We start from the raw sequence: 15010 nt of genomic DNA, 5'->3' as shown, positions 1-15010 counted from the left end.
CATAGCAGGGGAGCAACTTAACACCCCTAGTTCCATAGAAACCCTAGGGTAGTTACATATAAGTACAGGGATGGAAGAAGTATTCGTAACTAATGTCAACAAATATGGGTATGAAGTGACTGACAATACTGTGTACTCGTGGTCCAAAGCAGAAGAGTTGCAGCTGAGACAAAGGGTGTTGTTTTCATGTCACTGACACCAGGATTGAACTGTGAATATTCACATCACTGGAGTGAGAAGCATTCAATTTCCTCGAGATCAATTCTCTGTAGTCTGAAAATATGAGAAAGATATTTTGGGCCACTTTCTGGGCATCCTTTTGTGAAAATGAAACATATTTCCAAGATATGAGAAAAGTAATACCCCAAATGAGGCTGTTTTGCCAGATGACTTCAGCCTTTTCATATTAAACACTCCTCCACAATAAGACTTGCATTTTTCTGAGTAACATTGTTGGCATGAGCAGTAATATGCTTTAGCATTTAGCTTGCATTGCTAATGAATTTTTATGTATGACACACCTCTGGATGGAAAAACTACCATATTAACATTGGCAAGTGGAACTATTTTAACCTGCACTGTTTGGAAGCTTTTCCTATGCTTACGTTTTATAAATCCTAATAACATGTTTCACTGCTCAAGTTATAAATCATCCATGTTACACAGGCATTCACTGCTACATATTTGAGCACAGCACTGAACAAGATGTGTCACTATTTCTGAAGATCTGTGTTCTTAACTGGAGAAACTGATACTTCTAAAAGTCTGTTCATCCCTACACAGAACTTGCAATCTTCTGAAATTCTAAATTATGGGAATCTAGTGCCATCAAAAAATCTGTCTTCAAATTTCTTCTTCTGATTTTTGCTTTTCTCTGAAGGTTTTTCAGCAATCTTGTATTTATTTCCTTGAAATGTCAATAATTCTGCATGAATTTATGGTAAATACATCTGCATCTCTCAGTATATCATGAAGTTCCATGTAGGCTAAAATGCTCTTTTGATCAGTTATAAGAAATATCTTGGTTCAGATAATGTCAAAATATCCAGTAACAATTAGCATTAGTGCTGAGGTACAGCCCATAGTTGATTATGTCAAATTGCATTTTTGATCAAACACACAGAGACATGGAAAAATATAATCAGCAAATTTGATTGTAATCTATCATAACCAAATTCACATATGGAAAATTATTCAGATAATGCTTTAGGAATCTAAAGAGAATTCTTATTATGTTAGAATGTCATAAGCCAGGCACTGCCATGAAAGAAAAGAAAGGTAAAACTAATTCAAGCATTTCCATAAAAAGCACTTTTCATTACAAAGTTCTGTATGTCAAAACTGAAACTGTTCACAGAAAAGGGTTGGTTTTAATATGTCTCAGAATAATTTAAATTCCAAACTGTCAAAATACCTCCTTTTGGTTCTTTAAAGGATGTCTTTTTGCTGACATAAAATTCTTTTTTTTATTTTTGGTTTTTTTTTTTTGGGTCAACAATTTTCACTAATATCTCATGAAAAAGGTTTTAAAAGTAAAAATCAGTCATCGGAAAAAAATCCTATTTTGATTAAACCAATCTCTTTTATTATTATGACATCACACAGAATTTCTTCCCCCCCCGTCCTTGTCCTGAGTGAGCTTTGAAATCTCAAATATTCTGACAGATTAGAAATTTGCTTTGCATTCAGCCTTTGCACACATGTCAGCATTTGGTTATGTTAGTATACTGTACCATTGGTTTTAGTTAGGAGTCATGAGACAATGCCAGTATTGTGAAACCTATTCAAACCTCCGAATTCTTTATTTGGGGGCGTATTTTCTTCAGTGTGTCTTTTCGGACAGTTATAAGTTTTAAATATTCAACATTTTTCACTCTTTTTTTTATTTCTCCCTAGACCTTGTTACATTGTATGAATAGCTATTATGTGACATTAGGCCTTTCTCCATCATCCTGTGATTGATAGGCAGTTGATCCATCAGTGTGTATTTCATGTGCAAATCCTTTCATTTTCTGTTATACACTTCCATTGCTGGTTCCATGATTTTTTAATATGCAGTTCCTTTGATGTTTAACAAATTAATTTGGAAGCACAAATAACTGACTAAGTTTCCTACATAAAAGCATTTAATATACTACTTTTTGACTTCTGCTCTCCCAGATGCCAAGAGGAATGTTAAAATTCATACCACATTTAGCAGGACAGCAGATCTGCAATTGGGCACATTCAAATAGATTTTTAAAAATAACATCCATGCAGGTGGCTTCTCAACTGCTCTCTGCTTACTTGAATGTCTTTAGTTACGACTACAGTGTCATTATGCCTAAAGAGAATATTTCTCTTCAGTAGCAGCTCTGAAATCAGCACAGGGACTGCCTAATAAAAGCAAGACCTTCACCTTTACACAGATGCTTATCATCAACTAAACCTAAGTGTCAAAGCACTAGTTCAATGTACAAAGGCTTGAGTCAGAGGCAGCTATCTGCTGCATCAGCTTCAATTTTCCAGGGAATCAGACAGCAGGTTTTTGTCATGAGCAGGAGAGCAGCCTCCTCCCAAAGTGACTAAGACTTCTGGTGAATAAGCAACGCCTCTGCTGTGTGTTCAGGCAAGACACAATCAGGTTCAGGGCTCTTGGCTGGCAGATGCCTGTTATCCAGTGCTACATCTCAGCTTTGAGCTCCAGGGGTCCATGGCTTCTCAGTGTTTGGCTTATTCAAAAAGCAGACAAAGCAATCTCCCTGTATGCCATGTAGACCCATCCAAAGTGACTGCAAGGAGGGCTTGTATTGCTTTCACCAGCAGCAGCTGCAAAAGTCCTCAAAAGTATAAAAGAACCAGACGCAAAACGCAAATAGCTGGTGTCTCTGGACCAGCAACGCAGTGGAACTATTGACAGTTGTCCCACCAACCCCATAATGTTACTCATGCTTTATCTAGGGAGTACTCAGCCAGTTGCTGCTTACAGGACTGACACTACATCTGTGCAAAGCACCATGTCATTCATTTGGGTGTATGGCATGGGTCAGAGAAGATGGACATGCAGAGACAGGAATCATTAACATACTGATACAGATCTACCACTTAATAATGGAGTAAGACTCATGCATGTTCAACAGGACGGTTGAGAGTTGCTGCATGGCAGACTTTTAGGGTAAACTCTGACCCTCTCAGATGTCTAACAAGGAAAGGAACAAAGGCTTCAAATCATCAGACTTTCACCCTACTGAGAATCAGTAAGGGTCACCTTGTCACTCAGTGACAGATCCTACTGATGGCTATGCTTAACTGAATTAACCTAACTCTGACTTTGACCAAGGTCTCTGTTTTAAGACCGATATTGGAAACCTTAGGTTTAATGTGAAAATAATCAGATCTGATTGTGTTTTCTGAAGGATCTGGGCAGGCTTGAATTGAGGCTACGTAGAATTTAGGCTAAAATACTCCCACCCAATAAATAACCTTCCAAAGATTTCCACAAGTCACTCCTAAGGGAGAGAAATACTCTTGGCACTTTAAGAGCTAATAAGATTTATTAGCAAAATCAGTAACAGGTGACCTCCATCTCTTGTGAATACAGATGGGCAGGTATAAGGCAGGGAAGAGAGGGGATGATGTATAGTTTTGGGGGTTTGTTTATGTTCAAGTTGATGCAGGTGCTCAGACTCTGGCTGTCAGCATTCAGGTAAGCTAAATCCTGGTAAGTCCCAATCTTGCCTTACTTTTCTGAAAAATAAATAACTCAACTACAGTCAATAGATTGCGTAGCATATGTAAGAAGGAAACCAAATAGTTGCCTAATCTGTCATTAGAAGAGCAATTATCCAGTTCATCATCTAGGATGTTTGTCTGATGGCCTGTCTGTACTGTTCTGAACACTACCTGGGTTCTTAATGCACTGTATTCTAACTTAATTTCTCAGAAAATGAATTGCTTTATCTAAAAAGACTCACACTTTCAGTATACTGTTTCCTAGAAAGAGGCACCGCAACAGCCTCCTTCAGATTACAAACATCCAGTTTGTGGCTGAAAATGTTCTGATGCCTCCTGTCCCCCCAGCTAGGAAATCGTGCCAAAAATAAAATCGGAGTACATTGACATTTTTCTTAATAGGATGAAACTGAGTGTAAGCAGAACATGCAACTACATTGGCATCTTCAGAACAGAGCTGAAGATGACAATAATTTAGCATGTCAGTCAGCAGCAACATATTAAGCACCAAATCCAAAGGCAGATGTTTTCAGCTTTGCGGCCTTACCGTAAGTAGTACAGAGGCTCAACCTCAGCCAGCCAGCTTGCTATTACGGGTGGTGGGATTTTGCACCCTCACACTCAAGCTGCACTCAGCACAGATGCTACAAGTTTTGCTGTGGCCTTGAGGTTGTGTTACATGAGAAAATTATTTCAAGCATGTAGCTCAGCAGGAGCTGTTAGAGGCTTAGTGTGCACATCCATGCATCAGTATCCAAGAGTGTCCATCTGGAGAGGACAAGCAGAGAAGGTTCTGACTGGAAGTTGCCATCCACCTCTTACCCCTGAATTTTAATATAGATAGATCTGGCCTTTGCTCAGTACTGTTTTCCTTGAGATACAAGGTCAAGGGGTAAGAAGGTTTGGTATATCTCAGGTAAATGCTAGATAACCATCTAGCATTAGATTGTGGTCAGTGTTGAAAGGTTAAACCTTATCACACCAACCTCAGGACCATGCATCCAAAATTTGCATCAGAGAAGGCCAGATCAGCCTCATAATGAAAAAGGAGTTTGCCGCCAGATACAGATCCAGATTCAGGGCAAGCAGGAGCCATAATGATCACAAAAGCAACAGCAGAAACTGTTGCTCAGGCTTCATCCAGAACAAACATTATGTTATGCCATGTTATGTTTAACAGAATCCAAATTCTGTATGTGGATGGGTAAAATATGCTGAAACCTGGCTGCTTCCTGTCATTATGCATGAAAATTCCACCTACTGATGATAAATATTGAGCCATAAACCTCTTCAGAGTTCAGGAAAGATTTCTTGTTTTCAGAGTGTTTTTCTGAATTTACAACAATGTGACTCAGGACTTATTAGGTATGGCTGTTTCTTTTAATCTAGTGTACTTAGTCTCAATGTCAATTTTAGTCATTCCCCCTGGAGCTACATGAAAAACAAAGTCTTGATCATTGCCCAGCTTCATGGAAATTCAGTGCAAGCAATTATGAGTTGAACCCTGAGAAGGTCACATTTAGAAGTAAGAGTGAATAAGGGAGCTTAATAAGAGTGACTACTCTATGAGCAGCAGAGAGAAAATGCAGTTGTGCTCAGCTGCTCTCTGCCAAAAAAAACCCCTACCAAATGGTAACAAGCGAAATAAGACATTGCAGTCCTGCAGAAATGGATTCATTCCAAACAAAACTACCTTCAATAGCGTATGTTTCCCAAAATAATCCTTTTTGATTCTGCCAGCCCCAATATTCAGTTTTGCAGGCCTGAAGTGAAATATATGTATAGGTTCCTATTAGTCATGGATGACTTCAGAAGAAGTAAGATTATTTATATTTTGTTATTTAAATTTTATTTCATTAGTCTTTAAGGTATATTTTGGTAACTATCAAATATTCATAATTTATCACAATACGGGACTGGTAACTGGACAGAGGTATCATTTCCCTCTTCTAGTCTAAATCAGAATAGCTAAATTAATATACAGTAAACATGCTGAGATAACTGCTAATAGTGAGTCTTTGATTTAAACGGCAGAATCCTCAACAGTTTTCCTATGGACAAGCTGACTCCTGGCATCACTCACACTGAGGAGTTCTCATATACCACAGTGAACTGAAATAAAATTTTGGTTTTTTTATGGATTTACATTGTAAGCTTGTGTAGTGATGCAAACTGAAAAGCAAATGCAGTAAAGATCTTAAATAGCAGTCAGCATGTCCAAGTCACAGGATTGGGTTTTTGTATTTTTTCATTTTGTCCAGTTCTTATAGCATTTCATTTGGACTAAACCAGACGTAACATGCTATTATTTTGATCTGGTAGCATTTCAGAAGCTAAATAGGAAAGAGATAAAACTAGTAAATAGTAAATATGCAACTTGGTTTTGCGATGTGATTGACAAAAGTACTGCAAAAGGTAGAGTAGTGTAGGTTAGGAGTGACAACATGTTTACAAGCCACATGGCTTTGTAAAAAATTATGTCACATTTTCTTGCTACATTTCATAAAAATTCATTCCATATATATGCTAACTTACTACAGGCAGTAAATCAGCCTGTCCTTCCTCATTCTTTTGTTCTGGCACATAAAATTTCTACAGTTCGTATATATTTTGGCAACCACAGTAATGATACTGAAAAATAGAGAAAAGTGTCTTTCCATATTCACACTGTTTTATGCCAGGAGATTTGGCATCTAATATTAGACAGCTGATTTCATACTTGACACAGATTAGTAGTGCCTTAGACCTAGCATCTCTCAACCCATATTTGTCCATTTAAATAACTCTGACTCCTTTGTAATGCAAATTAGCTGAATGACAGTCTCCTATGCGTACAGAATTGCTCATTATGTCAGTGTCTGGTTTGTGCTTTTGACTGTAGTAGTAAAACGACCTGTAACTCCCCTTTCTGCAAGCTGAGTCTTCCTTAAAGAAGAAAATAGAGTGGGAGGGGGAGAGGGGAGTGTTATTTCCTTTAGTGTTTTTTTTTGTTGTCACCAAATAGTAGCTTTTACCTCTGTGTAATAACATGGAAATGCAGCTGATTAAATCCATGGACTGTAAAATAGTGCTGGAAAGGAAGCTGCCACAAAATCCATTTGCACAGCATATTAAAGGAAAAGAGCAAGTACAACTGGAGACATTAATAAAACTTGACTGGTGGAATCTTTTAGATAAGATTCTCGAGAAGTGGACCCCTGTGAACCTTGTGAGGTTCAATAAGGACGAATGCAGGGTCCTGCACCTGTGTTAGGGCAACCTCAGTATCAATACAGGCTGGGGGCTGAAGGGATTGAGAGAAGCCCTGCCAAGAAGGAAGTGGGGGTACTGGTGAATGAAAAACTGGACATGAGATGACAATGTGTGCTAGCAACCCAGAAAGCCAACCGTATCCAGAGCCAAACACACCTGGAATACTGCATCCAGCTCTGGGGCCCCCAACACAAGAGGGACATGGAGCTGTTGGAATAACTCCAGAGGAGGGCCATGAAGATGATCCAGGGGCTGGAGCACCTCCCGCATGAAGACAGACTGAGAGTTGGGCTTGTTCATCTTGGACAAGAGAAGGCTCTGGGAAGACCTTATGGTAGCCTTTCAGTACCTAAAGGGGGCCTACAAGAAAGATGGGGACAGACTTTTAACAGATCCTGTTGTGATAAGACAAAGGGTAATGATTTTAAACTAAAAGAGGGGAGGTTTAGACTAGATATAAGAAAACTTTCTTCAAAGAAGGTGGTGAAACACTGGAGCAGGTTGCCCAGGAAGGTGGTAGATGCTCCTGGAGATATTCAAGGTCAGGTCGGATGGGGCTTTGAGCAACCTATCTAGTTGAAGATGTCCCTACTTATTGCAGGAGGATTGGACTAGATAAGCCTTAAAGGTGTCTTCCAACTCAAACTATTCCATGACTCAAAAGGCTATGGAAACTCTCTAGGTTCTGACATATTGAACAAAGTGAACCTCTTAGGTTATGACTTGGCTGTAAATGAGCAGGATGATTAAAATCATGGTAATATTTATTCAACATGGATTCATTTAATTTGGAATAAGACCCCATCATTCATAAGCACTGTAGGAGTGAGAGCTGCTGGACATGATTTTATAAGCTGGGTTAGGGAGCTTTCTGTTCTTTGAGTTTCTTTTCAATTGCTCAGATATGCCTCTTCCTCACTACACATACACATCTGTGTAGTGAGGAAGAGGCATATTTGCTCTGAGGGAGCAAACTGCACAGATATGCAGCAGGCAGCCATGAGATTCGCCTCACTGCACACCTGCAACTGCCAAAGCTGCAGGCATGTTCAGCAGATGGCTAGGAGCATTTGGGTCAGGATTGAGCACATGGAGCCATCTAGACACAGGCAGGTAAGAGAGATTTTCCCTCTCACACACACAGCCAGTCTATTTGGGGAATCAAAATGAAGATTTAAGAAAAAAATGCTGCCCAAAAACATATGGTAGAGAAAACAGTAGAAATGTAGCTACCAGAGGAGTCTTATGCTAAAGGTTACCCCCAAACAGTCAAGTGTCTCTGAGCTGCATTAACACTTGCACATCTGTGTTCACAGTCCTCTAAAAGTCTTGCTGCTTCTTTAACTTCAGTCACATGCCTTGAAATGTTTTGCCTGACTTGAGAGGCAAGTTCTATCCTCTACTTTTCTATGCTAGATTATCAATTACGTTAAAGACTTATCTGCCTACTAATGAGAGGATGAGCTTTCACTGAAAACTTCTCTTTGAAGTGAAAATCTTTAGCAGAACCCTCTCATTTCTAAGGACACTATAATCATCTTGATGGGAGATTAAAAAAAAAGGATTCTGGCTCTGTACCTGTCTCACTCCCACTCTCCCCCTCATTTTCCCTCTCCTTTGTGCACATCTGCATGTGTACACACACAGACACACACACACACTTTCTGTGGCTATAGAAGTAGCAACCTACAATGCATGTATTTTCTGAACAGCATGTTTACAGCCACACAGGTACAGTTATTTTTTTTCCAAATGGCCCATACCTGTAACACATGCATACCAACACTCACACACCATACCTCAAGGACTTCACTTTTATTCTTTTCAGTACATTTTTATGGTTTTGACCTTTATTTTCTGCAGACATCCTGTAAAATCTTTTGCAAATGAATTTTATAAACGCAAATATTTGCTCTAAAGGAATTTGGAATTATAAACACCCACACTCAAGGAGACTTTACTTTAAACATGAATGCTTTGCGATGGAAATACTTGCATTCTTCACTCAGGGAACAAAATCTGCATCTTGTCTGACCGCTTCCAACCAGGCAGCACAGCTTGAGCTACAATTATGCACCATAATTCCCTGTGATAGAAGTACACCGACAATAATCAATTCAAATGCATGCAGATAAATAATTTTAAAGTAAATGCATATTGCTTGAGGATGCTCAGCAAGCAGAAAAAAGCCCAGTGGCCTAATATGTTGCTTCCTGGGAATAGACTCTCTGCCTTTATGCTGATCTATTCTTTGGGAATACTTTAATGCAGTTCCTATAATTAGCAAGTACTTCATAATGACCTTCTAGAGAATGAAATCTCTCTGTTGATTTTGCAGGCATCGTAGTGTGCATGGCTCTTGTATCAGAAGAAAGGTTGCAGGGAAGGGTGTGTGGGTGGTTTAAAACATTACATTAACATAAGTTCCCTGTAGCAGACTACATTTCTCTTCTTTGAGAAATATTGGTGAAATCCTGTTCTCACTGAAGCCCATGGACATTTTAACAGCTGCTCTCTTAGCAATTCCTCTAAGGGAATGGCTTCACTTACATTGTGCAGGGATAAGGGGGAGCCGTGAGGTATGAGGGGACAAAGTAAAGTCCTCCTTTCCCTACCTGGATGCGGGCTGTGTCCCTGCCTGGGGAGGCAGCAGGCACCTCTCTCCCAGGCGTTTCCCTTGTGCCCTGCACTACAAAACCCCTCTGGCCACTCTTGTTCTGTTTTGCATGCCCCTCTCCCAGTCACACCCTGGGGCTATGATGTCTACAGGCAAAATGTGTTCCTTTAAATAAGATTAACTGCCTGTGATGGTATGGAGAGATTACCGTGTGTTTTTAACTCTTTGAGTGTCCTGGGACAAGCTCTGTCGCTGGGAGCCACCCCCAGCATGCAGAGTGCTGCCACTGTTGCTTGCAGTGCATTTTGTATTGAGTAGGCATGTCAAGAGACATAAGAAGGATGATTGAATATCAATCTGATATATTGTCATGCTTGGTAATTATTCCATCAAGTGTCTTATGAGACAACAGTAGAAAGAGACATGAAGAACTGGGCAAGGACTGTTTTTCTTGTAATTATCTTTGAGCTTAATGTTTGGTAATTGCATAGCTACAAGAAAGACCAGAGTTTATAAGCCGTATTTCATTTGTTTGTAAAATTGGTCTAGTGAAGGAAATGTCTAGGACAGAAATTGTGTGAAAATTTTACTTCTGGTACTGCTTGCCAGGTGTTTGAGAACTTAAAAAGGCTAGATACCATAAAAAAAAAAACCAAACAAACAAACCAGTTTTAATTTTAATGCAATTTCCCCATGTCTTTTCTTTCTCTACAAACATGAATTTGATAACAGAGGGTTGCACATTTACAAAATACATTAGTTGATTACAACTCACTGCCTGGAGCCCATGGATCCTTGCACTTCCTCGTGTTAGTAAGCATTGCCAACAACTACCCTATTTATTGTTTTGAACCAAAGAAGGCTTTTATGAAATTTCATGGTAAAATGTATTTGCCTGAAATAATTGCTTAGAAGTGATGAAGAAAACTTACAGGTTTTAGACTGCTTGGAAGTATTCTATAGGATTTAGATGTGATAGCCAAAGGTTTTAGGCTGTGATAGTGCTCTGTGTCTCAAAAAACAGAGCAAAGAGTTTATAATGAAATAGCTCTGTGGTAATCTGATTAGACCAAGCCTGCACCTTATGTATAATATAATGCATAATCCTAGAATAATTATAGAATAATTTGGGTTGGAAGGAACCCCCTGCCAGGGGACGGGGACACCTTCCACCAGCCCAGGCTGCTCAAAGCCCCATCTAACCTGGCCTTGAACACTTCCAGGGATGGGGCAGCCTCAGCTTCTCTGGGCAACCTGTTCAGTGCCTCACCACCCTCACAGTAAAGAATTTCTTCCTAATATCTCATCTAAATCTACTGTCTTTCAGTTTAAAACTATTCCCCCTCGTCCTATTTCTACATGCCCTTGTAAAAAGCCACTCTCCAGCTTTCGTGTAAGTGCCCTTTAGATACTGGAAGGCTGCTCTAAGGTCTCTCCTGAGCCTTCTCTTCTCCAGGATGCACAAACCCAACTCTCTCAGCCTGTCTCCACAGGAGAGGTGCTCCAGCCCTCTGATTATGGCCTCCTCTGGACTCACTCCAACAGCTCCACATTCTTCTTGTGTCAGGGGCGCCAGGGCTGGAAGAAGTAATGCAGTGGGGTCTCATAAGAGCAGAGTACTGGGGGAGAATCGCCTCCCTTGACCTATTGGACATGCTCCATTTGATGCAGCCCAGGACACGGTTAGTTTTCTGGGCTGCAAGTGCGCACTGCCAGGTCATGTTGAGCTTCTCATCAATCAACACCCCTAAGTCTTTCTCAGGGCTACTCTCAATCCATTTTCCAACCAACCTGTATTGCCCCAGCCCACGTGCAGGACCTTGCGGTTGGCCTTGCTGAACATGAGGCTTGCACAGGCCTACCTCTCAAGCCTGCCAAAGTCCCTTTGGATGCCTCCATATATTATTATATTATATAGTATTACATAATAATATAGCTCTTTGATTTCCTTTAGAACTTTGAACACACTCATCATATTGTTCCGCAATTAATGGAATACTTGGAGTGAAAAGTTGAAGACAAGTGTACAAAAAACAGGCAGTATTTTTGAGAAGTTCAACCAAAATGTGGAAGGGGGTTATGTTTTTCAAGTACCTGAAAACAGCTAGTTAATAGGGTGATTTGTTCGTTGTTGTAAAGGTGAGGGGAAGAGCATTTGTAAGACTAACCTTTCATGCAAGGATAAGTTAGGTTAATGGTTTACAAAATGTTCTGGTAAAGTAACTCTTTTACCTGCAGGGTTTTATGCAGGCAGGCATGTGAGAAGTCCGTTTGCAGTACTGCAGGGTTGGCATTCACTGCTTATTTAGATTCATACCTGCATAGCTAGTAGTGATTTCATGCCATCAGAATGAATTTGGAACAGATTTCTTCACTCTTTCCAAGAGAGATAATTTGTGAGAAGCCCTCCTGTGGTGGGTTACACTTGTTCTTTCTTTAACCTCCACACCTTTTGAACCATATACTTTCAAGGAGGTTTAAAGAGCATTGAAGGACATTGGTCAAAGCACTAAGACAAGATTTCTAAGCCCTAGATTCTTTGTCTATATCCAGCACAGAGATCCTGTGTGGCCTGGAGCTTCTCACCTAGCTTTTTATGTGCCTCAGATTTATTCTTTCTGAAATGGTAAAATTTGTCCACCTCCGAAGTAGGTAACATATTAAAACTTATTTTTACGCTAAGACAGGACGTGTAGTATGGACAAGAGGAGGCTGGAAGCTTCACTTCATCACTGCTTGTATCAGACTTTCAAATTACCAGTTCCTAAGGTGTAAGTTGGGATGGACATGGTTCTGGGAGATGCCAAGCAGCCACATCTTCTGCTAACCAAGATAGCAGCAGAGGAAACTGAACATCTTCTGGGAAAGCCCAAAGAATCAAATCATACCATTGAGTCAGTGTAGATGCACATACGTACATAGATACTTGTCTACACACATGTATCAGCCAGTTAGCCTGATAAACCTATATGAATCCGTTATTCTATGGTTCTATAAACTGCTAACATTTATCCAGAATTCTTTTAGCTATGGGTATAAAATGACTATATAAAAAAGACATTTCCCTTGCAATCCCAGTTATTGCCAGAGAATGTATAAGGAGCCTATTCCCTTACAAGTATAGTTAGAGCACAAAGCATCCAACCCTTTCCCTGTTCTCCATTTCCAGGATTGCTTTTCCAGAGAACTCTTGCCACGAGAAGCTCTGACTTTCCACCCTATATGAAGGTGACTATGCTTTTCTTGCCATCTGTCCTCTTTTGCAGCTTTCAAGAGGTGCAAGGAGAAGTCTCAGACCATGTATGTTGGTTGTGGCCATGGCTTGCCATGTGGCTAATTGCCTAGGGCAGCAACTTCTAGAAACTCACGTTCTCTCTTACTACAAAGGGCTTTAATTGTCTCTTCTGCTCAGTCATAAATGTCTTTCACATGTGGCCAGTTGAGTACAGTCTCTAGTTTTATGGCAGTGAAATTGTCTTTAGATGGTACTGCACAGATGTAATAAGCTATAATACTTTCTCACATTCTGTAACGATAAGCTTGACACAAGCATCAAAAAATCATTAAAATGTACTACAAAAAACTTTCTAGATTGTAGTTTTCTCAGACACAGGGCCTAGCCTGGCTCTCGTTCAAGTTGATGGAAAGTAACTTGCAGCTCTTTTGTGATCTTATTTTTGTCAATAGCAGAACGAGTAAGAAATTCAGAGACACACATTCAGACCAGTTCAGTAAAGAGGGTTAGACCATACACATAGACTTTTCTGTGTCATGGAAAAGGACCTCAGAAATGTTCAGTTATGTTTGAACGTACCATGATAGGATGCCTTCTAAAGCAATCACACACTCCATGCTGTTTTCAAGCCAAGCACCCAGGGATGAGTCTGAAGTGATGAAAAAATATTGAAGACCAGGATAAGAAGCCCAACTGACTCAGACTGTCACACCTGCACAAGAAGACAACTCATCTTGAGCATCTATTGGAGATGAATAACAAAAAGGTGTTCGCTGCTTTTTCTCAATAACCCTTTTGAAAAGAGGATCAGTGGTGGTTAAAGGGGAAGACATGTGACACTGCAGGACTGGTCCCTGAATATATGTGGTCTGAGCCCATTGAACTTCATAGAACTCTTTAAGTGCTTCCCCTTCTAACTGAGGGAAGAACATGCTCCCCCTTGCTTTTCCTACTACAATAATTATAGTACATTAAGGCACACCAGGCAGGTCAGAGCAAAGCTTGTTTGGAGCTTGTATTTCAACTGCACATTATGCACTTGCATTGTAATATATTCAAACTGACAGCATAGTTATGGTGAATTAATCTAAATTACGTCTAGACATATATTTACAACAAGAAGCATCATAGAGATTATTTGGTGGCGGTCTGCTTGGAGGAATTAAGAAAATCCCAGGTTTAAACCTTACAAATAAATGTCTAAATTGATAAATGAAAGAATAAATGAGTTTAGGCCATGCTTCAGGAACAATACCAAAATCATTTCTCTAGAATTTTACTAGTTTACATGTTCCTTTGCCAGTTTACCGTTTTAATTATCATCCCCTTTGCTGCAGGGACATAACCCTGTTGTAATGCTATCACAAGCTCAGAAGTGAGTACAGGCAGAATGCATAGAAGGGACCTTAAAGATCATCTAGTTCCACCCCCCCTGCTATGGGCCAGGGATACCTTCCACTAGACCAGGTTGCTCAAAGCCCCATCCAACCTGGCCTTGAACACTGCTGGGGATGGGGCAGCCACAACTTCTCTGGGCAAGCAATTCCAGTGCCTGACAGTGAAGAATTTCTTCTGAATATCTAAATCTACTCTTTCAGTTTAAACCATTCTGCCTTGTCCTATCACTACTTGTTTTTACAAAAAGTCCTTCTCCAGATTTCTTGTAGGCCCTCTTTAGGTACTGGAAGCCATAGGAAACATTGTATGATTTCTGCTTCTGTGCAGTAAAAGTGTCTGGGTATACCTACACTTTGAAAAAGTATCATGAATCTCTTATGGCTATTTTAAATCAGGTGTGTCAGGAAGCTTAGCTATCATTTGACATTAGTTAAGTTAAAGACATAAATTTAACATTGTTCCAGCACTAGTGGTGACAGGGGGAGAAGGAGGCTTGTAGTTCACACTGTTGTTATTTATTATTTGTAAGGACAACAGCTTGAGGAAAAAGGTTCATTGCTTTTAGCTCTTTCCACCTATAGATGGTAATTTTTTTACCAAGCTGTAATAAATCCTCAACACTGCCAGTAGATCATGTAATTGATTGTAATTTTACAGACTGATTATATTCAGTACTTCATCCTAAACTCACTGCAAGGTAAAAGCTTGCAACTGCAGGACGAGGGACAGCATATGAGAGGTTTGGTGTTTCACGGTGGCTGTGACTCTCAGGAGAGCTCTTGGGGCAGCTGGGCATG

This window comes from Strigops habroptila, chromosome 6, assembly GCF_004027225.2.
Source record: "Strigops habroptila isolate Jane chromosome 6, bStrHab1.2.pri, whole genome shotgun sequence".
In the NCBI taxonomy this organism is placed as follows: domain Eukaryota; kingdom Metazoa; phylum Chordata; class Aves; order Psittaciformes; family Psittacidae; genus Strigops; species Strigops habroptila.
Note: the sequence above shows the minus strand (reverse complement) of the source record.